Consider the following 26,623-nt stretch of genomic DNA (forward strand, 5'->3'; position numbering starts at 1 on the left):
AACTAAATGTCTCATTCCTACTTTAAACAAGAGTAGATGCAGAATTACGAGGAGACAAGGTCATCTTATAAACCTATATTGTAATAAATGCCCTTCTCGTTGCACGTGAATTTGGACGAGGCGGTGTCAACTGTTCCCGTTCATTTTGAGGGAAAAGGGCCGCCCAACTTTCTGATTGGTTATATTTTTAATCTCGGATGCAGAAAGGCTTGCTACAATTTCACAATGATGTAGTAATTTTTTTCTCTGTCTACGGCATCATATCATGGTAAGCCATAGCAGTGATTCATTTCATTCATGATGTTCATAAGGATTAGGTTCATGAGAGTATGACAACTACTATTTCCTTTTCAAGTCTGGTTTTTTCCACTTTGTTGAGTTGGAATAATGGTTCGATAAAAGAATTATTTTGGATAATGATCACCCTCATATTTTAAAATTGGATAGTGTTTACCAAGCTTTATCTCTTGTTCAAGTCACACTACGGCACCACCATCATGAGGTAAGAAAAGCCTAATTGATTGAAAGAATAATCACATATTCCTATTCGGAATTGGAGAAGAAAACCAATGTATGACTGTTGTTTCCTTCTACAAATCCGTAATGAAAATTGCTGCTTTCCTCATCTGCAGATCTGAAGGGTTGTCAAATTCAAACTAATGACCCTACCTATTTTGAAAGCAGCTCATTGCTACGAAAACATCTAGATTGCTTTCAATGGGATAACGTTATCCTCACCAGCACATGGATAACACTTGTCCTCTTTTCTACTTAGCGCTTATCCTCTATATATATGTATATTCTTAAATAGTACACATCCACAAGGCGTTCAAATATTAATGGTGTGAAGAAGCCAAGGAAATAAACGTATGTCAACGGTGTCTGCATCAAGAAGTCAGAGCTTCTCTCATGTGTCTTTAAACTTGTTAATAAATACAAGGAAAGTACAGCAAAAGAGGTGATAGTTGAGCAGAATATCCAAGTCCAGCTAACTACGGTGATTAAAACATTGCTATAATAGTGACAAGTCTTGAGATATGGCATGGCTTAAGTTCATGGAATTGCCGTCCGCGGATTATGTGTCGAAGTCGCTTCTGTGTATGAATTAAGTAGAAGTATGGGCAATCAGATTCAGAGTAATATATTTACCTCTTAGCTGTTTGGGTCTTCCTCTCATATAAATGGGAATTTGAATCTCATATGGTGATGGGGAATCGAATTGTCAAATGATGATGGTCAATTGAACTGTGAATTGAACTATCACTAGATTAAAAATTACTTTGGTCAAAAATATTGAAATTGATGGACGTCCATATTTTTACCAAAGGCTCCTGAAGTTTTTCCGATGGAGGGTTAGTTTTCTTAATTCCAACAAAATGTGCCCTTGAATCTAAGTAAGATGGCAGGAAGTGACGTATTTAGTTCGGCACTTCCACGCGCCATATTCTTACGTATGTTTTACCATTCAAGTAATCCACCATAATGTGGAATGTTTTTTGGAATTACAGAATTAATGCATGGTATGGTTTCTTATTGACAACATAGTTGAAAACCTATACTTTTGTCTGCTTGTTAAGGTAAAAATCTTACCAATCCCAAAATTTATTGTAGGAAATAGGCCAAGTGGTTGCAGCAACAAGTGAAAATGTCATAAGAACGAATTAGTTCGACACTAAGAGGTTATTCATGACCAAGTGCATGATTATTTAGTTGCATGTTGTATTATAAACACCATGATGTGCTTAGGTCAAACATTCATAGTTGTAAATACATGTCTCCATCCTTACGTTAGTTGTAAATGCACCGGTATATAAGTATTTAAAAAATGGTGTTAGTTGTTGAATTTACAAATTATATATAACCAAGTTACATAGATGTGTGTGTATAAGTTTATATGGGCTATATTTTTAAGTATGCATAAACTATCCCATAATATTGTGAATGCTTTTCCTTGGAATTACATGATTAAATTATTTGTGAGGTTTGTAAGTTCATCTTCCCTTGGGTTGCGGATAAATAATGTTGGAGATGAATGAGGATAATCCCAAAATCAATGATGGATTACATTTATGGAGGTTTGAATCTTCTTTATTCATATATTTACCTACATAAATGACTCAACTCTATGCATATATTCATACATGGCTCATTACGTTCTTACTATGAGTTTCGATTGTATGCATGAAAAGATTATATGCTTTTATGCATGAATATTTCCCATGATTTAAAAATAGATTTAAGATATCTCACAATAGATATAGTCAGCTTGATGAGTAAATTCGAAGGTATTTAGTCCTTACAATTATATCGAAATTCTCAAATCTAAGTAATTTTGATAGCTATAGTAACATGGTGGGTGGGAGAAACCCTCATAGACTATATTTAAAGAAATATTTTTTCCAAGGTTTAATTGTGGTGGAGAAAAGAGTAATGCAAAGAAATGAAAACAAATAACATATTTATTATTTCAATAGGTAAGAAAAGGTCAACTATAAATTGGTTATTTCTTTTTGTGGGCCTACTTATTGAGTATTAAAAATTACATGCACAATGTATCAAAATATAATATATGTATATCCTTGAAATTAGAGAAGGCTCAAATACTAAATGCCTTGACATAAGAGGAGTAAAGCATGTAACGAACTCTACAAAGGATAATTGATATGAAAGTTATCCATAAATGATGGTGGTGAATAAGTGATTTTTAAAGTATGGTCATTTGATGTATTTTAGTCATGTGGTCATCATACTATTTTACTCATATTAAAATTATATTATGAGTTGTATGATTATTATGCAAGGACATATCTTAATAAAATACAAACTATTTCACATAAAGATAGTTGTGTCAATGAAATAACCTAATTGAATAATGTTTTTACTCATAGAGATCTTAAGAAAGTATGAAAGATAAAGGAAATAAACAAGGATCTTCCCATAGAACATGGGAAAATTCAAAGATAAATTATGTAGAGGGAATCTATATAAATCACCAAAAGAAAGCTCATGACATTCTAGAAACATTTTTTTTTTATTACAGTCGAATCGGCAACAGGGGTAGCCTCGCGACTCGCATTACACGGGGTTGATTTCGACCACTACCTCTATAACCACTGGGAGCTATGCGTGCCCCTCTATACAGCTCCAGAGTAAGTCTGGGGGATTTGAACTCGTGACCTTCAGTACGGAGCCCACCTTTCTAACGAACTTCGCCGCATTGTGATTACCAACTCACCTACCCCCGTGAGGATGACATTCTAGAAACATTAATACGAGATTGATGGTTAATTAATTTCCATCCTAGAATAGTTTCTGAAGATTTTATTTGCAGGAAGGTTTCCATGAAAAATTGTTAAGCACATGAGTCTAAGTATTTTTAAAATTGTCGATCGATTTAATATGTTGTGTTGATTAATAATGAAATCAATTTTCAAATGTGGTTTTTCCACTATATGAGCCGTTAATTTACTTTCTTGGTAAAATGCTTCAAATATACACTATTGAATGGATCTAAGTCTTACTAGGTTATTATTAAATATGGAATTTGACATGCATAGTTTGTAACTTACAATTTTCTTTTGAGTAAAGCAAATATCAAAATAATTATAACTAAAGCACATAATAGGCACAAATTATATTCCAATCTAGATGAAATTATGGTCAAAATTTACAAGTAAATGCTCAAATGCAATGCAAGTCAGTGTATGCATGTGGGCGAATACATCATGCATTAATAAATTATGACTCTAATAAGAAGGTCAATGGGACTGACACCAAAAGTACATCTAGTGTAAATACATAATGGGGGTATAGAAGCAAATCCTTGGTTAGTAGAAGAAACACAATATTAATCTTAAGAGAACCTTCCCAATAATTCACTCAAATTCTAATGTGTGAAACTTTGCAACTTAAGGTGTACCTTAATGTACATATCATTGAGATATAAATAGGGTTCCAATGGTAATATCTCACAAATAGGAACATTTCCAATCTCCAGAATGATTGAAGATGTTACAAATGTACTTCTTGTTGAAGCGATCAAATTAAAATGATATATGTGCTTCTAGTTTATATAAACAAAGTATACTTGTCGACTAGATACGGTGGTGCTTTATGCATTAGAGAAATTTAGAGCAAGTATCCATTGAGATATAAATAGGGTTCCATTGGTAATATCTCACAAATAGGAACATTTCCAATCTCTAGAATTATTGAAGATATTACAAATGTACTTCTTGTTGAAGCCATCAAATTAAAATGATATATGTGCTTCTAGTTTATCTAAACAAAATATGCTTGTCGACTAGATACAGTGGTGCTTTATGCATTAGAGAAATTCAGAGGAATGTAATGGATAATAAAAATTATACACTAGATTCAGAACATGATTTTATAAATTAATAAGCAAATTATTGATAAAACCAAAAGGTTTTCATATCCATACAACCTATGATGATCTAAGACCTTTTGCTAGTAATAAAATACATTCACCAAAGGGGTGACATATAAAAGGTTCTATAAAAGAGAGAATACTAAACAATACAACAACTCGATGCTTTAACCATATTTAGTGGCTATATGATACTGGTAAGTGAGATTGTTGTAAAATGAAATTGATTTCAATAAAGTTATATCTAGCAGTTGTGAATTGTACAATCTGAAATCAAGGAATACGGGAAAATTATACTTGCCAGATTGTATTGATAGTGTTATCTCGGTTTGAATATGAGAACATATTTTTTTTTTTTAAATTATTGCATAAAAAATTTGATTTAAGGAATTTAACAATTGAGTTGGTTTCCAAGAATATGAATTTCATTCTACCAAGTGAGGATCTAGTGTTAAGGTGGGGTATATACATGATAAGGACTCAAGCTTACACCCTAGTATACATATTACTGTGGAATGTGAAAACATTATAACCTTTAGTCATGACTCCTATATAGGAGTTGTATGTACTTACATAGTAATTGTTTGATTGATTTTGAATATACACCGAATTATTCACTACGAACAAGGGGTTGGAAGTGGTGTTAAATAGAGCAAACAAGAAATCATATGACATAACGAGTTTATATGTGGAGTACTTTTGAGCACCAAACAATTATTTTCTTGTCTAAATACAAAGTTAAGGCTGTTACCAGAATCAAATATAACATTGAAGTCCATACTAGACTAACTATTATAGTCAATAGTTTACTTATGATTAAGTGGAAGTCATATTTCGTTGTTATTGAAACCTTGTCTATGGGACAACTTCAATCCCAAAAAACAAATTTATTGGTTTTGTAGTGTGGTATTATGCATCTAATTTATCATTTTCTGATTATTTTTTTCAACCACAAGATACAGAAAAAGGATTAACTACGTGAAAGAATTTGAAACTTTAACATAAAAAAATAGTTATGCTCTAGTTGGAGAAGTGGAAGGGATCCATCAAGTCCTTATTCTCCAATGGACAAACCAAACATGGTTGAGTGGACTTTCCTAAAGGTAATATAAATAATGGAAGGAATTTTTTGGATAATACTAACATGTTTGAAAACATGTTAACGAAGTATGTGTTGTGTAGGTGATGCAATGCACATGGGTATGGTGTACAGGTTATACAGGTGGTACTATGTACAAGCAATACACATGGTACCAATATGGATGCACGTAGTGCATGATGATATATGGCATATATAGTTGTAGGTGTGCACTACCCACTATGTGTAAGTACTCATTGTTGAAGAGCAGGCGTTGTAGATTGCGACGTGTGGCAACCGATCTAGAGTGAAAAAGCAAGACAAAGGTGGAAACTAAGAATTGGTGTTGGGAACTTCAAATAAGTATCCATATTTTTTTTCAAACTTAGTAGACATATAATGTATGGACGTGATATGATATTTTATACATGGTTATTGGTCAAATGTGCTAGTTTGGGATGTTGTGACTAATGCAGGGGAATCGCAGGATGCAAGTGTTCGGAAATAAGACAACTACATTGGAGGAACATGTATCTCTTCCTATTATTTAAATAATATGGAACTGAGGAATCACAACTAAAAATCATGCAACATTAACCCATAATTTCTCATTTAACAAACAAAAATTGAGTTTCTACATCTGAAAATATCTCACAAAATTAATTGAAACAAATGTGATAGCTAGGGAAGGAGATTTCTCATAGAAATCCTTTATAACTGATTTATGAACATGTCTGATTGAGGTAGCAAGACCATGGGAACTTGAAAGTTCAAAAAGAGTTACATGTGAATGCGGAAATAAATGGAAAGATGTAGTAATACACCGAGGATGGTGTAGATTTAATGGGGGGGAGTATGTAACACCCCTTTGTTGTATGTAATAGTATATTGACCTAAGCTAAGAAAATGTGGGTCTAATATGTAACAATGAAAGTAAATACTTTATTATTAAATAAAATAATTTAATCACTTAGAAAAGCCAGAAACCAAGAGATGATATTCTTACGAAATCCCATTGGTTAATGGGAATGGATAATTCTTTCATGATAAGACTTCTACATACAAATCTAGATAAGCTTAATGAATTTGGAGATAAATGTCCATTAAGATACTTAGCTGGAGAAAGATGCTAACTTAAGAAAAAACATAAAAGCTTGGTGGGAGATAAAGACAAGCTTTTATGAGGAAAAGTCTCGCGGGAGACAAACTAGAGATTTTCTATGAAAAGCCTAGGTAAATAGATAAAAATATCCATAAAATAAAGACATCGTTAGTGTAAGCCATATCATGAAGGAGGGTATTAAATACTCATTGCAGAGATCAATAGGAGGCAATTGATCAATGGAAAGAAAACTTGAGTCGGGGGTGAACTAGAAGAATAATTTCTAGGTTGGGTGGTAGTGCTCGATTCTGCAAGTGACATAGTTCTCAATTTCTTTTGTCTTGATCATTTTCATGGGATGTACCGTATGTTTACTCCTTACTTTTTATGTTGTTGAATCTCGCAACATATTTGGATAGTTGTATGGGTTACCTTTATTTGTGAGGATGATTAAATACTTGTGCATGTTGAATCGAAGTGTGGCTTTGGTGATGGGAGCATAGTAGGTAATTATTAATATTGGTCAAGGAGCTATAGTACACATGTGAGTAATGGTATAATTTGCATGTGACAACTGAAAATGAGTAGAATTGTGTGTGTTCAATTTGTTACGAGATGATTATATATGGATGGATGGGATAACTATTGAATCTAAATTTAATTCAACTTAAATTTAGTGAAGGAACATATTATGTGGAGATTAATATATTACTAAGGATGTATGTGCCAATAGTATGTGTTCCTTTTTAGAGTTGTCGAACAAGTGTGTGACAACCTAGAGGGATTGAAACCCTTGAGATAAAAATCTCTTTTAGAGTGAAAAAATATTTGATTCCTCGAGGTGTTGAGTAGATCCCGAGTTACGATGGATCCAGTGTAAACAACCTGATTTAAGATGGATAAATTAAAATTAAAATAAAATAAAATTTAGAAAAAAAAAAAAAAAACATAAAGTTGAAAATTAAAATAAAATTGAGGTCAAATAGCTACTTTACCATTAACTGTTTTTGGACTCCAAGTTGTGGTAGCCCATGGTTTTTTGAATAATATTTTTATTTAAGAAGAAATATTATATATGTATTTTCTACCTCCCTTGTTCTATATTGAATGAGTATGTGCCAAGTACCTAGAGGGATCAAATCCCATGACATGTAAAATTATTTTAAAGTGAAAATATATTTTATCCGTCTAGTTATACGGTAGATCAATGGTTAACATGGATCTAGGGAAGTTAGTAATAATAATAATGAAATTAAAACTTAATTAATCTTGTTACATGTTTCCTTAAATGTATATATGTTTAACTAATATGGAAGTCATGATGCAATTCCTTTTCCTATTTTGTAAACATTTGAATCCATCAAATTACATAAATTTAAAAATAAAGTAAAATAAATTAATAATTCAAACAAAATTGAAGTAAATAGCCAATTTATTGTTGACAATTTCTAGTCTCCAAGTTTTCACATCACATAGTTTTACCAATAGTATAACCATGTGGGCCTAATGGTTAAGAGCATGTATTTCCTCAAAGAGGTCACGAGTTCAAAACCATAGCGTGGTAGAGTGTGTATGCCTGCATAGACTTAAAAATCACATATTTATTGAAATCACAAGATGGGTGAGCTCTGCACACTCATAGTTCCTCTAGCCTCATGCTCTACATACTCAAAGTGTCTTAGGGTTTTTTTGAAGGTGTTGAATCCTAATTGAAATAAAAATATTCTATTTAAATCACAATATGTGTTGAATCCTTATTGAAATCGCAAGATGTTACTGAAATCACAAGATGTGTTGAATCCTTATTGAAATCACAAGATAAATGTGTGTTGAAGACTTATTTAAATCACAAAAGACAGGTGAGACATCTTCATTGAAATCACAAGATGGGTGAGCTCTGCACACTCATAGTTCCTCTAGCCTCATGCTCTACATACTCAAAGTGTCTTAGGGTTTTTCTGAAGGTGTTGAATCCTAATTGAAATAAAAATATTCTATTTAAATCACAATATGTGTTGAATCCTTATTGAAATCGCAAGATGTTATTGAAATCACAAGATGTGTTGAATCCTTATTCAAATCACAAGATTAATGTGTGTTGAAGACTTATTTAAATCACAAAAGACAGGTGAGATTTGCACACTCAAAGTGCCCTGGGATTTTTTCCAGGTGTTGAATCCATATAGGAAATAAAAGAATGAGTAAAATGAGTTTAAACAACACAAATGAAAATCTAGCCACAGTTTTTTTCATCGGATTCCAACCACCTCCGAAAAGTCTCTCTTAAAGACAACTCCTACATATACATTCAACCCACCTCCGAAAAGTCCGAATTAAATACAAATCCTATATATATAGCCTAGATACATGTTAATTCTGGATCTACCAAACACTAAGAGGATTAAATATCCCTCTTTTGGAGGGAAAAGTGATTTGATCCTTTTAGGGACTTGATATATTTGAAGTTAAGATCGATGTAGGTAGGTTAATCATAATAATAAAGTTTCAATTTATTTGATTTTCATGATTTTATTTAATATACACACTATGAGATGTACCATGAGGTATGTGTTTTGTTGTTTACCCACATTTTCCAACCATTTACTTTATATGGTTGTATTATGTAAATTGAAAAGTAAATATATTTTGGCTCTATCTTGGCTACTACTAAAAATACTCCATGGTTATTTTTTTTGAGGATAAATTTCTTTTTTAACTAAATAAAAAATTTGGAAGCTTTATTCCAAAATAGACACAAGTACCAATATCAAAAATACATCAAGTATAGAGGATTTGTGACAAGATAAAAAAAATTGGAAGCTTTATTCCAAAATAGACACAAGTACCAATATCAAAAATACATCAAGTATAGATGATTTGTGACATGGTTTATTGTTACTAGGTTATTGGATAAGATATTGTGAAAAGGGAAAATATTTTAATACCAAGTGAACCACATAAATTAAATGGATGGTAAATGTTTATAAACATCAATCTATGCAAACCATCAAAACACTTATTTTATGTTACATATGACATTATCAAGATTAAAAAACGAATCATAAAATTAACTATATTATAAGTTTATTTTAACTTATTATTATTTATTAAAAAAATTAATAAATGTCTTGGGGGAAGCTCTATTAGTGGTCGAATTAATGTGAAAATCTGTGAATGTTGTGAGATCCAAGGTTCAAATATGTGAAGGTTGAGAGATCTAAGTTTCAAATCCCTCTTCGAGAGAATTAACCTGCTACACATAATTTAAAAACCATCTAACAATATTTTTAACTATGGATAGTCATTGCACTTTACCATGGTTGGATTTTCTTCTATTACCATGGATCAATAACATGGCTTAACAATATCACATGCCTATAAATCATTTCATTTCATCAATCAATTTAGTCAAAAGAGAAAAAAAGAGCACAACTACCCTTAAAATAACTTTCAACCTTCGATTTTTAATTATTACTAACAATATTTTAGAATATTTAGTGGATCTAAAATCCTTACCATAAATTTAGTTCTATTCCAAAATAGATAGTAGCCTTTAGTGCAACCATATAAATTAAAGGGATGCATGAATAAAAAATAAGTATCAATAACATTTACTACATGATACATCTCACACCTAAAAAAAAAAGGTCAAAAAAATTAACTAAATGATAACTTTATTATTATTATTAAAAAAGTAATATCCAAGTTCGACATATATAGATTTTAAAAAATAGGGAACATGATTCTTAAACATGATATTTAGGCCCACCTAACCATGGGGATTATTGATATGTAAATATGAATTGTTATAATATCATGGACCAATAGCACCACTTACTAACATCTCATTCCAAAAAATTATAAGTCACTTCATATGAGACTTGTTCATAAGATATTTTTTAAAAAATTAACGAGTTCAATTAAACAAGAAAGGCGTTGTCTATATGTGAAACTTTTTGAAAAGTTTTAAGGTTTTTTTAAATCACAAGTTTGATGGGCTATCTCTTCACAATTGAGGTGCTAGAGGGTTTTTCATAGTTTTTTTTTTACGGTCTTGAATCCAAATTTGGAGTGAAGAAAACCAATTTAAACAACACAGATCAAGATTTCATCATAATTTTTTTCACAACAACTCCAAACAAAAAAATGAACATACTTTACAAATAAGTCTCAACCTTTGATTTATGTATACTATTATGAATATTGCCTCAAACTTAAATATTAATCATTCACTTAATAATTATAAATAAATTAAAATTCTAGAAGTCCTATTTCAAAATAAAAAGAATATCAATTTAATTAACACTTCATTATATATATATAAAACAAAACCTAACTTAATTAGCAATTTCATATATATAAAACAAAACATTAGGTTGGGGTTTAGTGTCATTAGATTATTTGACGAATCGCAAAAACGTGAAATTTAAAACTGTGTTATAAGTTATGAAATATCAAAACTAGGCTAGCAGAATTTTTTGAAAGTTAAAACTGTCTTATAAGTTATGAAATATCAAAACTAGCCTAGCAGAATCACGATCACAATATTCCAAAAAAATTCAATTTTCTATCCAAGATTGAAATTAGCACCGACCTGCTGGACTCGTTAAAACTTGGAAACTTGAAATGTATATAGATAAAAGGGAATTTGGAAGTGATAAAACGTAATATTGTCGCGTTTGCGAATAGGAGTTTCTGTCGATGACATTCGCCATCTAGATTGGGTATTCAACAAAGACAGTATTCCGTAAATATTCGACTGTAATTGTTTACAACCGCTTGCGTGAACTCAAGGTCGGAGGTGATGAACGGCAGGGAATATCTCTCAACCGGGTGAATTACCTCTGAATTCCGACAATTTTGGTGCCCTAGGGTTTCATTTCTACTTATAATCTTATTTCTAAAAGGCCGGCGGTTATCAATCAAAAGGTCACTTGGGTCTAGATCTCCGTCCAAAATCCAGGATGGAATCGAGAACGGAGATGGCTCGGCTTCAACCTCGAGATGGTTTACCAGCGCTGTCAATGGGTCGCACAAGTTCGTAATACAAGGTTTCTCTCTGACCAAGGGCATGGGAATTGGCAGGTGAGGCTTTCGCCGTGGGAGGTTATCAGTGGGCTATTTATTTTTACCCTGACGGCAAGAGTGCACAGCACAATTCGTTATATGTTTCGGCTTTCATCGCGCTGGCCAGTGAGGGCACAAAGGTTCGTGCTGTCTTCGACTTGACGCTGGTGGATCAAAGCGGGAAGGAAGAGCACAATACATTCCACACTCATTCGGGCCCGGGGCTGAATAGAGGGCCTTACACTCTTAAGCATCGAGGATGAATGTGGGGTTACGGACGGTTCCGCCAACGTGTTGAAAAATCCAATTACATCAAGGATGATTGCCTGATATTAAGTAGCAAAGTAGGTATTGTGGAGTCTGCCAGCGAATACGCTAGGTTGCACTCGCTAGCTGTTCCTGAATCAGAGTTAGGTTTACACTTTGGTGCACTTTTAGAAGATCAAGAAACCTCAGATGTAATTTTTGATGTGGGTGGGGAGAAATTTCATGCCCATAAACTCGTTTTAGCTGCATGATCCCCTTTATTCAGAGCAAAAATTTTCGAGTCTTCAGACAAAAATAATGTAGTTATTATTACAGAGGTGAAGCCTACGGTGTTCAAGCCTATGCTGCATTATATTTATACAGACACCCTTCTTGATGAAGATCCATCCTCACCGAATTCTTCTTCAACAACTGAGACATTGACAGAGCGGTTGCTTGCCGTAGCGGATGCGTATGGTTTGCGGCGATTGAGGCTACTTTGTGAATCAAAACTATGCAAAATCATATCTGTAAGTACATTTGGCTCCACTTTTGCTTTGTCTGAGAGTTGCCATGCTACTGACTTGAAAGCTGAGTGTCTCAAATTTGCCGCACAAAATATTGCAGAAGTTATGCGTTCAAACGGTTTTGAGTATTTGAAGGGGAAATGCCCTTTATTTGAGGTAGAACTTTTAAAGGCAGTTGTTAGCTTTGAGGATCATTCCAGTAGCGGAGAAAGCTGTTCGAGTGTGTGGGCTCAAATTAACAATGGGGCTGAGTAAGGCCAATAACGTAGGATTGAGAGATTCTATTGGTTTCGCACCAATTATTATAAAAACAAGATGCAGGGTGGTGACGTCACTGCGCTTTTGCAGAGATGTATTTTAACTATAGTTTTAGTTTGTTTGGGTGAATTTATATGGTATTTGTGTTTCAAAACTAATTATAAAAGCTGAAATTTATATAGTTTTGTTTATTAATTATAAAATCTAAAATTTATATAGTTTTATTTATTATTTCTAATGTAATATTGTGAAAACAATTGCTTCGACTTCTTTGAAACTATATTATATCATAAAAAAATAAATGATACATAAAAAAATAAATGATACATATGCTATTCATATATTCAAAATAACAAATTGGTGTATTGCATTTAAACAAAGCAGCAATTTGCCTAATTTTATTTTCATATTGATAAATTAAAACTATTTGTTAAAATTACATTGTAAAATTAAATTCACAGCTAACCAAACAAATTTTGATATATTTTACTACATAAAACAAACCAAATTTTTTTTCCTAGAGCACCCTTACTAATCCTAGAATTTAATATAAAAATATATACCTAAATAGCAAGATTAGGCTAAGACCTCATTAAAATTTAAAACAATATCTCAGGATCTACGACGCTAGTAAATGTTGTTGATGTTAAGAAAAATGAAACTAGAATAATTGATCATGTAAGGAATGTTGTTTAGAGGACTTGATTTCAGAAATAATGTTTTTGAGTTTCAACTTAAATACGTTATGGAGAGATTGATCATGCAAGGAAGGTTGTTGAGAAGACTTGATTTCAGCAATAATGTTTTTGAGTTTCAACTTAAATATGTCATGGAGAGTTTTTCCAAAGCATCAAAGGTGAAGAGGTAACTTTAGACCAATGCATGGTAATAAAAGAGTAATACAAACTGAACAACTCAACTTAATTAAAAAAATAATAATCCTTAAATAATTTGGTTTATAGTAATTTGTGAAACTTAAGTGATTATAACAACCATTAAAATATAGGAAACTTCAAGATATTCTTAGAGGTGTAAAAACCCTCATATATAAGGTATGTGTTAGCACTTCTTAATTCCTGAAGATGAAGCCTTAGACAACCCTTATGGTGTTTTTGTCAAAAAACTTTATAGAGAGGTGAGCAAGGAGCAGTGGAAATGATAACATCTAAAGCATCTAGTTGAGGATGAATTTTAGATATTACAATAGAGGAAAGACACTAAAATGTTCAACAAGCCATAAGATAGCACTTAAAAGTGGATTTTGAAATAATTTTTTCTTAACAAAACATTGAAGACATAGGATTTAAGAATAGAAATAACACAATATAATGAAACAAAAACATGATATAAACATCACCATAAGATATTGACACATAAATAATTCAAAAAGTAGAGTTCATCCTTCATCATTCAATGAAATGTTTTTAATGAAAATGTACAATACTCAATGTCTTCTCTCTCAAATAGTGAACTAAGGAAATTCATGAAATATATACAATTATTTCATCCCTGGACTAAGGAAGTAGAAATCCATCATTTGCCACAAGATAGGAAGATGTTTCAATGCTTTAGGAATAAAATATTTGGAAAATAGCCCCATATCCTACTATATAGGGTTTTGTTTTTTACTAACCAAAAATATGCTAACGGAATATAAAATCATCCTATTTGGTTGAAAATATTCAAACTTCACCATCCAAATTAATTTGGAGTCAATTATGCCAAGGTGAAGTTCTAAGAAGTCAAATTTCAAAAAATTCTAGAACTGATATAGCTTGGCCAAATTGAGAAAAATGAGTCTCAAAGTAACACTTCTAGTTCTCAAATTGTAACATTTGTGTAAAAACCAAGAGATGTTTTTGTATATTATCTCTTTATTAGAGAAACCACCCTCACTTTTCTACAATTTTTCTCACTCTCAGAATCCACAAACAAAAATCATGACTAAAACAAAAAATGACTAAATGTAAAAAATAGGTGGTAAAGATTCATTTGTAGCCTCCAATATATGTCACCTATTGCAAATTTTAAGGAGTTTTTGTTAAATATCTTGCTTTGGATAAAAATCACTTTTGTTTTTTCAATATTCATCTAGATTTAGTGAGAAAATGGTTTTGAAGTTAGCTTCTTAAACACAATGAATCCCTGCAACCAAAACACAACAAATTCATCCTTTGCATACTTATGACCATATCCTATAATTCTAAATGTTCCAAATAGGTGGAGGACAATACATGAATCATCAAATACCTATTAGAAAAGCACAACAAGAAAGTGAAAAAAGAAGGATTGATTTGACCAAGTGTTGAAATCTCTCATTGAGACAAATAGTTGGTAGATGATGTTTAAGACCTCATGAACCCTCTTTGAAATTACACTTATGAAAATAACTACAAAATAATTTATTTTATTCATATCTTATATTCTTTGAACATTTTGTTGTTCCTCCCTTGGTATAACCCTTTTAGATTCACTCTACCTACAATTATTTTACATAAGCATGGTAAAAGCAAACCATGCAAACCATTGCAATCAAAGAGGCAACAAAAAGTAGCCATTGAAAGAGGGAGCACCCATGTAGCCATCAAACAATTCAAAAAATAGATGGGAAGATGTATGTAACGCATGATTCTGAAAAAAATAAAATAATTAAAGGATAATGCACAAAGTGATATAGACACAATAATTATAATTAAACAACCAACAAGATGTAAGAATACACATAGGAATCTCCCACCCCACACATCTTTAATTTAACCATAAATTGATGGAATTTGTATAGTACACATGATTAGAGAAACCAAACAACAGTTTTGAGCATCAACATGCATAGTCACTTACAATCTAGAAATTATAACTACAAACATTTTGAACCACTAAATGTTATAGGTTTCACACGTTTGGGTTGATTTTGCCTAATAGGGTAGAACAAGACTTCAAGATTGTTCTTACTATTGATGTGTTCTCAAAATTCACTAGAGATAATAATATTGGAGATATGAAACACTTGACGCAAGAAATCATGTAAATATAATAATTATATTATGAGAATAACAATATTTTTGAAAATTTCGAAGCTTTGGCATCCCATTATATTTACAAAATCCATCACATGTGAGAGATGCAATAATTCCAAAAAACATAAATCTTAAGAAACTTTTTCCATAATGAAATGTAAACATCTACGTTTAAGGATATTAAAAAAAAACTATATCTTTGAAAATTTTGGTATAAAAAAAAAATTGATAATCAAAACCTTAGTGTGTGTACAAGGGCTAGCTCCCCTTAACCCCCTTCCTCTTTCATAATTGCTTAGGACAAGATTCTAGAGAAGACACCTTTTGACAATGGATACTCGAATATAGAATTTGAGAGAGTAAACAAGGCACCCACTTAAAAAGTTCTCAATGTTGAATAACCTAAGAGAAAGTTGCTAACAAAATCATAGTGGCAAGTAATAAATGTCAACATTATAATAGCTACCACCTATTTACAATTTCTTTGTTTGGCCTTTGATTAATGTTATATACATGAGTTTGTACAACTTGTTCTTGTAATTTCAGTGAAAATATTTTCAAGTGTACAATAATTTAATGTGGAATTTAAATATATAGTAGGAGGAGTTATATCTATACAATTGTTTAATTTTTTTTTTTTAAATGATATTTTCAATTAAATCTATAAGTACTAAGAAATATGAATTACATTTATTTATCTTTCGACAACTATTTAAAATAAAGGTGACACGATCACAAAGAGAGCTCATGTGTAGCTATGATGCATGTATTTCTATATATGATTTTATAGTGACGAGAAATCTCACAAAATATTTAAATGGATTCTCTCATCACTGTATGATAAATCATTTTTGTTATTACGAGTGCAGCATAATTGTTCAAAAAAATTGTAAAGAAATAAAGGCATTTACCTATGAACAAGAACATTATGAAAACAATTATTTTCCTATTACCAATGCAATGAACATTATTCTTATTTTTAATAGGTATATTGTATCTAGGATATACTCTATCTATGTTAAATAATGATGGAACATCTCTTTCTTACTAGTTGTTGTAATAATAACTATTCCTTGCAAAGCAAAATAAATTTTTTAATTGAGTAGAAATAGGAGTTAATATTAAATGGATGCAAATGCATTAATGTCTGGGATGAATATTTGAAAATATGATAATAATTATGATGATTGAACATTTGGATTGAGGAACATCGAAATTGGCATACTCGCTCAAGCGAATATCAAAGTTATGACATGAAAAAAATATGATGTTATGTCCCATAGCCATTGAAGACATGGAAGGAAACACCAATAATAGGGAGGTTTATCCAAAAGTGGTCATGCATGGAGCCATAATCATTGGTTTATGTTGTTGTATGGAAATTGATGTTACTATTCTTTATAAATAGAAATAAGTTTTTTTTTTATGGTTGTTGTGTAACATGTTCGAGTTGAAGTCACCAACAATTACAATTGGATGTTTCTTTTCTACTGGATCTAAAATGTAGTCAATGAATTGAATGTTTTCTTTAATTGTTGCATTTGGTTTAAAATAGACCTTTGTTAGTGAGATGGCATTTTTTTGAAAATGAAAAGTGTAAATTGTTGATTTAATATGGTTTTTTGTATAGGTAAATTGATTGTTAATTGAAATATTTTTTGTGCAATATGTGATAATTCTGTTTAAGTTCAAAAGATTCATGTAGTCATATTATTTTACAAGCATTGGATTAGATGGATGTGAAATTGTTTTTTTTTCTTAGAAATAAATGATTTTAGCATTCATTAGATCATGGTAACAAATAATATCCTTAAAATATAATGAGAAGTTGTGTACTCTACAAGCATATTGTCAAACAATGTTTTGTTTGTGTTGAATATAAACTATATTCAAGTTTATAAGAAGCATTTTTTTTAGGTATTTGAATTTCAAAAGCAAGTTTGTTAGTGATTCAAATCTTTTAACTTCAATGATACATACATAATTTCATATAAAAGAGCATATTAACCAAATAACATAACACATGAAAAAGAAGTGGAAATCATAAAGAAACCATGAGATCAAAGGAACACAAATAATTTTAGTATGGAGTTCACCCAATGTGGGCTACGTCTCCAAGTCCTCCTCAAAGTGAGGAGGTCTTCTTTCATTAAGTGGTAGCAATGAAATAAATTACAATCAACTTTACAAAAATGACCCTTATACCTCCAATTAGAATAATGCCCTAAAAACGGAGACCTCGTATGTAGAAACAGACTCAACTATAGGATTCCTCATGTGAAAACATGAGAAAATGACAATAAACTTGTCAAATTCTAACATTGCCACCTCTCGCCAATAAGGGTTCCATGCTTGGACTGTACATGCTCCTCCACTAGTGTGTATTCGAATGAAAAAATCAAGTTTAAATACAAGTGATGGGTGGAGACACCAAAGAACGATCCATGGACCATTAGTGGCAGAGTCATTTAGGCCGAGGGCAAACAAGGTTAAAATGCCCACTACTCATCGTATGACATATTATTGTTTTGATAGATAAGTTATAAGGTTGGTGACATGTAATATTTGGTGGTGTGGTTTCATAAAATATGACAATGTTTTATTTTTGTCTGCATTTCATTATAATTTGGGGCTGCTTGTTGGGGGTCGAGCCACATGGGCTGGTCAAGCTTGAACCTCATTGTCCTCCCACCATGTGTCTGCATTGTATTACATATGGGTCAGGCGGTTTCACCACTGTTCTCCTAACCATCGTTTAATTGAAGCATATATTCAACATAAACATATCAATTTCATAGGGTCATTGGGGGTGGAATGGTTTCCTATGTGCCACATCAAAAATATTATTATTTTTACTTTTTTTGCACCATATAGTTGAAATTTTTGAGCTTGAAATTAAGGGTTACTACATGAATTAAGGATGTGAAAAATTAACCTTTTCTGACTCTCTTTTTCCATGCACTGAGACTATTCCCAATTGTTGCCTCGTTAGTGACTCCCACTTGGCCAAGTTTGACCAAAACTTTGACCAGCTAAAACTATATCATGCAAAATCAGATTTAAGTGTCATTTGCACTATTAGAATGAAGGGGATGAGCACTACGATATGCTACTAGTTTAACATCCATCTCATGACTTTTATTTTTGAGCTATTTTCAAGGCCATTTTTATTTTTAGATCCACTAGGATTTTTCCTTCCCAGTAATGAGCTTTTATCTACAAATAATTTTATTTGTCAATTGGTAAGTGAGGGAGTTGCTCATTCACTTTCTCCATCTCCATCCATCGAGCCTTACTTGGATGCATTCCTTTTAAACCAATACGAAGGTACTCCACATCTCCCCATCGTGAAGTCATGGCCTTTATATCGAGAATGATGTCCTCTGGAATCTTATCCAAGTATTGAGGTGCAAAATCATCCACTCTAGGAACCTATCCAACCTCCTCGGTGGCCATTATCAATGGACGCTCATAAAGATTCAAGTTATCAATGTTCACCACTTAGTACATCTCAATGTATGCTTGAAAATCAAGATGAAAAGCATTACCTACATTCTTCTCTAATATGGTGAATGGGCCATATCAGATTTGTCTCAACTTCTTTCCTTCCCATTTCATCTTGAATTTCCTTATATTGAACCACACTTTGTCACCAACCTGGAATTGGTGATCGACTCGGTGTTTTTCATGTCAGTCTTTGTATTGAGCTTGACTTTTCTCCAACTGCTCTAACACTGCCTGGTGAATCATTTGAATTCACTGAATGAACTTCCATGCTTTGTCTCGGTCATCTTTCCCCCTGGAATCTTAGTCTCTCCGAAATACCACTTCTAAGGGATCCTTTCCAAAATAGGTAAAGCATGTCTCGAACAGTGACCTCTCAGTCGGCAAATGCATTATCGAGTTGTATGCATGATGTACATAAGGAATTTTCCCATCCCACGACTTGGGATTCTTGCCACAAAAGCCTTGTAGTAAGTGTATCAATGTACGGTTGAAAACCTATGTTTTTATGTCGGGTTGCACATGAAATTTCATGCACCTCTTCAACTTGGTGTCCATAATTCTCCACTAACTTGTTCCAAACTCTTGAAAAAAGCGAGAGTCTCGATCAGACATAATGGACGTGGGTAGCCCAAAGTGGACACATACAAATTGGAAGAAGAGATGAGTAGTCTTCTCTACAGTGATCTACTTTTTAGAAGGCATTAATTCAAACATTTTTCTAAATTGGTCCACCACGACATACAGATAGTCATGACCTCTCCTAGGAAAAGGCAAAGAGCCTACAAAGTACATTGACAAACTTTCCAATGGATGAATCAGAACATGGAATGGTGTGTAGAGCCTAAATTTTCTATTAGTGGGGTTGCTAATTGAACACAACACACATCCCTTCACATATCGAGTCACAACATTTTTCGTGTGAGGCCAATAACACAACCTATGCAAATGAAACAAAGTTTTCCATACAACAAAATGACCTAACACAAGTGACGTATGTGCCTCCAACATTACATGTATTCATTCATTATTGGGGATACAAAGTTTGCCAAGGTGATAAAAATAACTCTCCCTGCAAATGGTAATTATCCACCTATGATCCATGAGTTAGATTTGCATAAATATCCTTAAAATCATCATCAAAAACATATTTCTCATCATAATTTTGAAAATATAAAGAGGTATTTTGCAAAAATATAGATGCAGAAATAAGAGGGCGAGAGACATATCTTCCACTTTGTTGGTGGTGCATTTCATGTATTTTATTACCAAGTGAAATTACTAAAGTAATCCCATCCATTTGAAATGATGTTTTTGTTCAATCTTTGTCTAAAAATGGAGATACTACAAGGGTTAGTGATTTGTGTGAATGATGGTCTCCTTGTCAATCAAATAGTGGTTCCACTTGTTCATGCTTTAAACCAAGTCATACAACTCCTTGTTGTATGTGGGATCGTTCACAATAGGTTGGGAAAGTCTCTCTGAATTGTAACATACATGTTTCCTTTGTTGCATCAATATGACTCCCATGGTGTATCCACTTGAATTTGTATCGATCTCAAAATGTTGTTGGAGGTGAGGAAAGGTGAAAAAGGGTGCAATGTTGATCTTCTCTTTCCGTGCATGAAAGGATTTCTACTGCTTTCCTCCCTAGTGAAAGGTTTTCTTCACACTCATCAATGCATGTAAGGGGGGCACAATGATAGCGAAGATTGAAATGAACCTTCTCCAGTATTTTACTGCACCAAAAAACTATGAACCTCTTTAACATTGGTGGATTTATGCCACTTCCCAATCACATCAATTTTAGAAGGAACTACTTTCAATTGTACACCTATGACAATGTGACCTATGTAAACTTAAGAGGTCTTTCCAAATTCACACTTTGAAATTTTGACATACAATTTTTCTTTTTACAAAACATCAATCACTTTTTTAAGATGACACAAATGATCATCCAATGTCCTATTTTAAACAAGATTGTCATCAACATACACAAGCACACAATCGTCAAGAAAAGGCCTAAAAATATCATTCGTCATCCTCATGAATATGGTCAGAGAATTGCATAGTCTAAATCGAATCACCAACCATTCGAATAAACCATATTTCATCTTGAATGTAGGCTTCCTTTACTATTGTTCTGCAAACATGATCTGATGGTAAGCACTAATAATTTTCAATTTATCTAACAAATCATCAATATCATGGAGAGGGTACCGGTTCTTCACCATTATTTTGTTCAGTGTCATTTAGTCTATTCACATCATCCATGGTCCATCCTTCTTCGACACCAATATGATAGGTGAATCTCATCGAGAAGCACTTGGTCTTATGACCCCTTGGTTCAAGAATTCTAGTAACTTCTTCTTTATCTCCTCCATATTGATATATGAGAACATTTACATACCATTGTTGGGTAAAGAAGCATCCTGCTGCAAGTGAATCTTATGTTGGATCTTACACTTCGAGGGAAACCCACTTGGTTCATGAAAAATACCATCATATTTAGAAATAATTTCATATGATTCATTTTTATGAGTGGGAGCACAAGCTTTGAAATCTTTAGATTTCTCGACATATTTTTCTCTCACAACAATGAGAATGCAGCCTCTACTGGAATTAATCAATCTATACATTTGACCTACACTTACAAGACTAACACTAATTTTGGCGCGATGATCTCTAACAATATATTCCACCTCATATTTCATGAGATGATACTTGTTTTCATGGAAAAACAAAATTTTATTCCTTTCATACAAATAATGACATCCTAATACAATACCACAAATATCCAAGGGTACAACATCAACATCAACCTCATTTACTAGTTTGGATTGAATAACAAATCTATCTCTACACGGCCTCGTTACATGTAATTTTTCTTTACCACACAAACAACCCCTATTCCATCTTGAATGTAGCCTTCCATTAATCTTGTTCTACAATGTTGACCTCATGGTAAGCTCTGCGCAAGTACAGTTTTGTGAATTAGATAACATTTTTCAATTGATCCATCAAATCATCGATGTGAGGGAGAGGGTACCAATTCTTCACTGTTATTTTGTTGAGTGCCATTTAGTCTATGCACATCATCCATGTGACATCCTTCTTTGGCATCAACACAATAGGTGACCCACATGGATAAGAACTTGGTCTTATGAACCCTTGGTTCAACAATTGTTGTACCTTCATCCTTATCTCCTCCACCTTGATAGATGGTAACCTGTACATACCAATGTTGGGTAAAGGAGCATCCTGCTGCAAGTGAATCTCATGTTGGATCTTACTCTTTGAAGGAAACCCACTTGGTTCCTGAGAAATTTGATGATAGTTAGAAATAATTTCATACGATTCATTTTTATGAGTGGGATCACAACCTTCGAAAGCTTCAGATGTCTCAACAACATTTTCTCTCACAACCATGAGCATGTAGCCTCTGCTAGAATTAATCAATCTCTACATCTCACCTGCATTTACAAGAATAACACTTATTTTGCGAAATGAGCTCTAACAATGTTTTCTACCTCATCTTTCATAAGATGATACCCTTTTTCATGGTGAAACAAAAAAAATCAGTAATACAAATAACAACTCCCTAATACAATACCATAGATATCCAAGGGCACAACATCAAGATCAACCTCATCTACTAGTTTGGATGCAATAAGAAATCTAGCTCTACACTACTTGGTTACTTTTAATTTTTATTTATAACACAACCAACCAAGTGGGATTTGTTACAAAAATATGGAGTCAATTATGCCAAGTTGAAGATCTACCAAGTAAAATTTAATAAAATTCTAGAACCCTGTCAACAAATCTCGCTTGTAAAAATTGAGAAAAATGAGTCTCAAAGTAACACTTCTAATTCTGAAACTGTAACATTTGTGTTAAAACCAAGAGATGTTTTTGTATATTATCTTGTTATTGAGAAAAACTAGTCTTAATTTTCTATAATTTTTCTCTGTCTCGGAATCCACAAACAAAAATCATTACTAAAACATGAAATGCTGAAATCTAAAAAACAGGCTCTAAAGGTTCATTAGTAGCTTCCAATATATGACACCAGTTACAAATTTAAAGGAGGTTTTTGTTAATTAGCTTGTTTTTGACAAAAACAATTTTCTTTTTTCAATATTCATCTCCATTCGGTCATAAACGAGTTTTGAAGTTAACTGGTTAAACAGTTAAAAGCACAACATGTAGCCAAAACAAAACAAGTTCATCCTTTGAATACTTATGACCATCTCTTGTACTTTTGAATGTTTCAAACTTGTAGAAGACAACCCATGAATCATCAAATACCTATTTGAAAAGCACAACAAGAAGCATGGATTTGACCAAGTGCTGAAATATCTGATTGAGACAAATAGTTGGTAGATGATGCTTAAAACCTCATGAACCCTCTTTGAAACTTCAATTATGAAAAGAACTGGAAAATAATTAATTTCCTCGTATCTCATATTCTTTGAGAGTAGAACAACAAAAAAGTGCAGTAGTGAAGGTATAGATGTGAAAATGACTAGATGATCACCCTATTGAACATTTTGAGATGAAATTTGAGGTATTAAATATAAAAGAAACAAGAAAAACAAAATTTTATAACCTGGAGGTCGTCAAGGTGCAAGAAACCATAGAAACTGTGAAAGCACAGTAAGAAAGCACAAGGCAAGGAAGAAACACAATAGTTTTTTACACCTTTGTATGCAAAAATGATTTGACAAGGTTTGGCGTAGCTATAAATTGTCCAAATTAAATGACCAAGATTGAAATTTAATACTATAACATAGGACTCTAACACTATGAATCCCTACTAAGCTAGATACTCTCCTAAAATCTAATCCAATATTTAATACAACATGAACGGTTGCAAAAAAAGAGCCACATAAAATGGCTTAGCCAATTCCTGTAAAATCGTCTCTTGAAGATATCACCTATAAAGCTATTGTCTAGAGCTACAAAAACATTTTTAAGGGAGATACAAGAGTATAATAATAATTCCAAATATTTCCTCTTCATATTATTTTGGTGAAAATGAATATACTTTAATTACAAATAACTAGGTCCATGAAGACATGCAACCCTACAATTGTACCAATCTTCCCTTCCCACACCCTCCTGGTTTAGATCACATGGTGCTACAAAACCATTTAAATATGGGAAATTTCTATGAGATTGCATAGCCAGCATTACCATGTGTATCTTGATATGCTCTTCGATAACTTCTTGCACTACCTCCAATAGAACGAGGTCCATAACCATTGCTTTCTTTCATATAATGGGTGTCGCTTTTGTTTCCATATCCAACATCATTGTTTTCATATCCATAGAAAGAAGAAACTTCAACAAGCTATCTTGAAGGAGCTAGATAACCCCACGAACTTGATCCTACTACTGCATAGCCTAACGATCCAGAAAACATTCCATAGTGAGTTATGAAAATAAGAGCATTTCAATATGGAGTAGGTATAGGAGTAACAACATAACAAAAAATTCCAATACCCTATGTAGTTCTATGAGTGGGTACTATGCCACCAACAAAATTATTCTTTGTCTTAGGTCATGTGATATAGTGTGCCTTTTAACATTTTGTTGTTCATCCCTTGGTAGAACCCTTTTAGCTTCAAACTACATACAACTATATTAATTAAGAAAGGTAAAAACTAACCATGCAAACCGATTGCAATCAAAGAGGCAACAAAAAGTAGCGATTGAAAGAGAGAGCACCCATGCAGCCCTTCAAAAATTCAAAAAATGATGGGAAGATGTATATAACATATGATTTTGAAAAAAAAACAAATTTAAAGTATAATGTACAAATTGATATAGACACAATAGTTAATATTAAAGAGCCAACAAGAAGCAAGAATTCACAAAGGAGTCACCCGCCCCACTCTCCATTAATTGAACCATAAATTGATGGAAGTTGTATATTATACATGATTAGAGAAACCGAACAACATTTTTAAGCATGAAGATGCATAGTGACATATAGTAACTACAAACATTCTGAGCCACTAAATGTTGTAGGTTGCACACTTTTGCGTTGCTGCTACCTAATAGGGTACAAGCAGACTTCAACATTGTTCTTACAATTGATGTGTTCTAAAATATCACTATAAATAACAATCTTGGAGATATGAAGCACTTGAAGAAAGAAATAATGTAAATATAGTAATTATACTATGAGGATAACAACATTTTTTCAAATTTCAGAGCTTTGGCATCCCATGATATTTACAGAACACATTACATCTGAGAGATTCAATAATTCAAAAAGATAATATCCTAATAAACTTCTTCCATAATGAAATGTAAACATCTACATTTAAGGATATTCAATAAAATGATATGTTTGAAAATTTTGGTATACAAAAAATTGATTGTCAAAAACTTAGTGTGTATACAAGGGCTACTTCCACTTATCTCTCCTCATCTTTCATAATTTTTTGGGACAAGGTTCTCGAGAAGAAATCATGTGACAATCGGTACTGGAGTGTAGAATTTTAGAGAGTAAACAATCTACATTGAAATAAATAGCCACCAACTTACAAAGTTCTCAATGTTGAATAACCTACAAGAAAATTTCTTACAAAATCATACATTCCTTAATATGAAGTTTTTAATGGCAAGTAATAAAGATGAACATTATAATATCTACCCACCTATTTAGAATTTCTTTGTTTGGCCTCTGATTAATGTTACATACATGAGTTTTTACAGTTTGTTCTTGTAATTTCAATCGAAATATGGTTCAAGTGTAGGATAATTTAATGTGAAATTTAAATATATACTCAGACTCATATCTAGACAATTGTCTAAATTTATGCTTAAAAATGATATTTTCAATTAATTCTATAACTGCTAAGAAATATGTATTACGTTTATCTTTGGAGAACTATTTAGAATGAAGGTGACATGAGCACAAAGAGAGCTCATGTCTCGCTATGATGCATGTATTTCTATATATGATTTTCTAGTGACCAGAAATCTCACATAATATTTAAATGGATTCTCTCATAACTGTATGATAATTTTTTTTTGTGATTACTAGTGCAGGTAATTGTTCAAAAAAATCGTAAAGAAATAAAGGCATATACCTATGAACCAAGAATATTATGAAAAAAATTATTTTCCTCTTACCAATACAATGAACATTATTCTTATTTTTAATAGGTATATTGTATCTAGGATATAGTATACCTATGTTTAACAGTAATGAGATCAATATTGATGGAAGATATGTTTCTTACTATTTGTTGTAATAGTAGATATTCTTTGGGAAATAATTTTTCTAATTGAGTAGAAATAGGAGCTAATACTAAATTGATGCAAATGCATCAATGTCTAGGATGAATATTTGAAAATATGATAACAATTGTGATTATTGAACATTTGGATTGAGGCACATCGAAATTGGCATACTCG

General features: G+C 32.3%; 1 pseudogene; it reads left to right on the plus strand.

Annotated features, from left to right (window-relative positions):
- Positions 1–1,399: 1,399 nt before the first annotated feature.
- LOC149159112 (BTB/POZ and MATH domain-containing protein 6 pseudogene) lies at positions 1,400–12,665 on the plus strand (annotated as a pseudogene).
- The last annotated feature ends 13,958 nt before the right edge of the window (positions 12,666–26,623 follow it).

Source organism: Pinus tabuliformis, chromosome 5_2 (assembly GCF_031772625.1).
Source record: "Pinus tabuliformis cultivar Carrire ecotype Pingquan chromosome 5_2, CPIR1, whole genome shotgun sequence".
NCBI lineage: Eukaryota > Viridiplantae > Streptophyta > Pinopsida > Pinales > Pinaceae > Pinus > Pinus tabuliformis.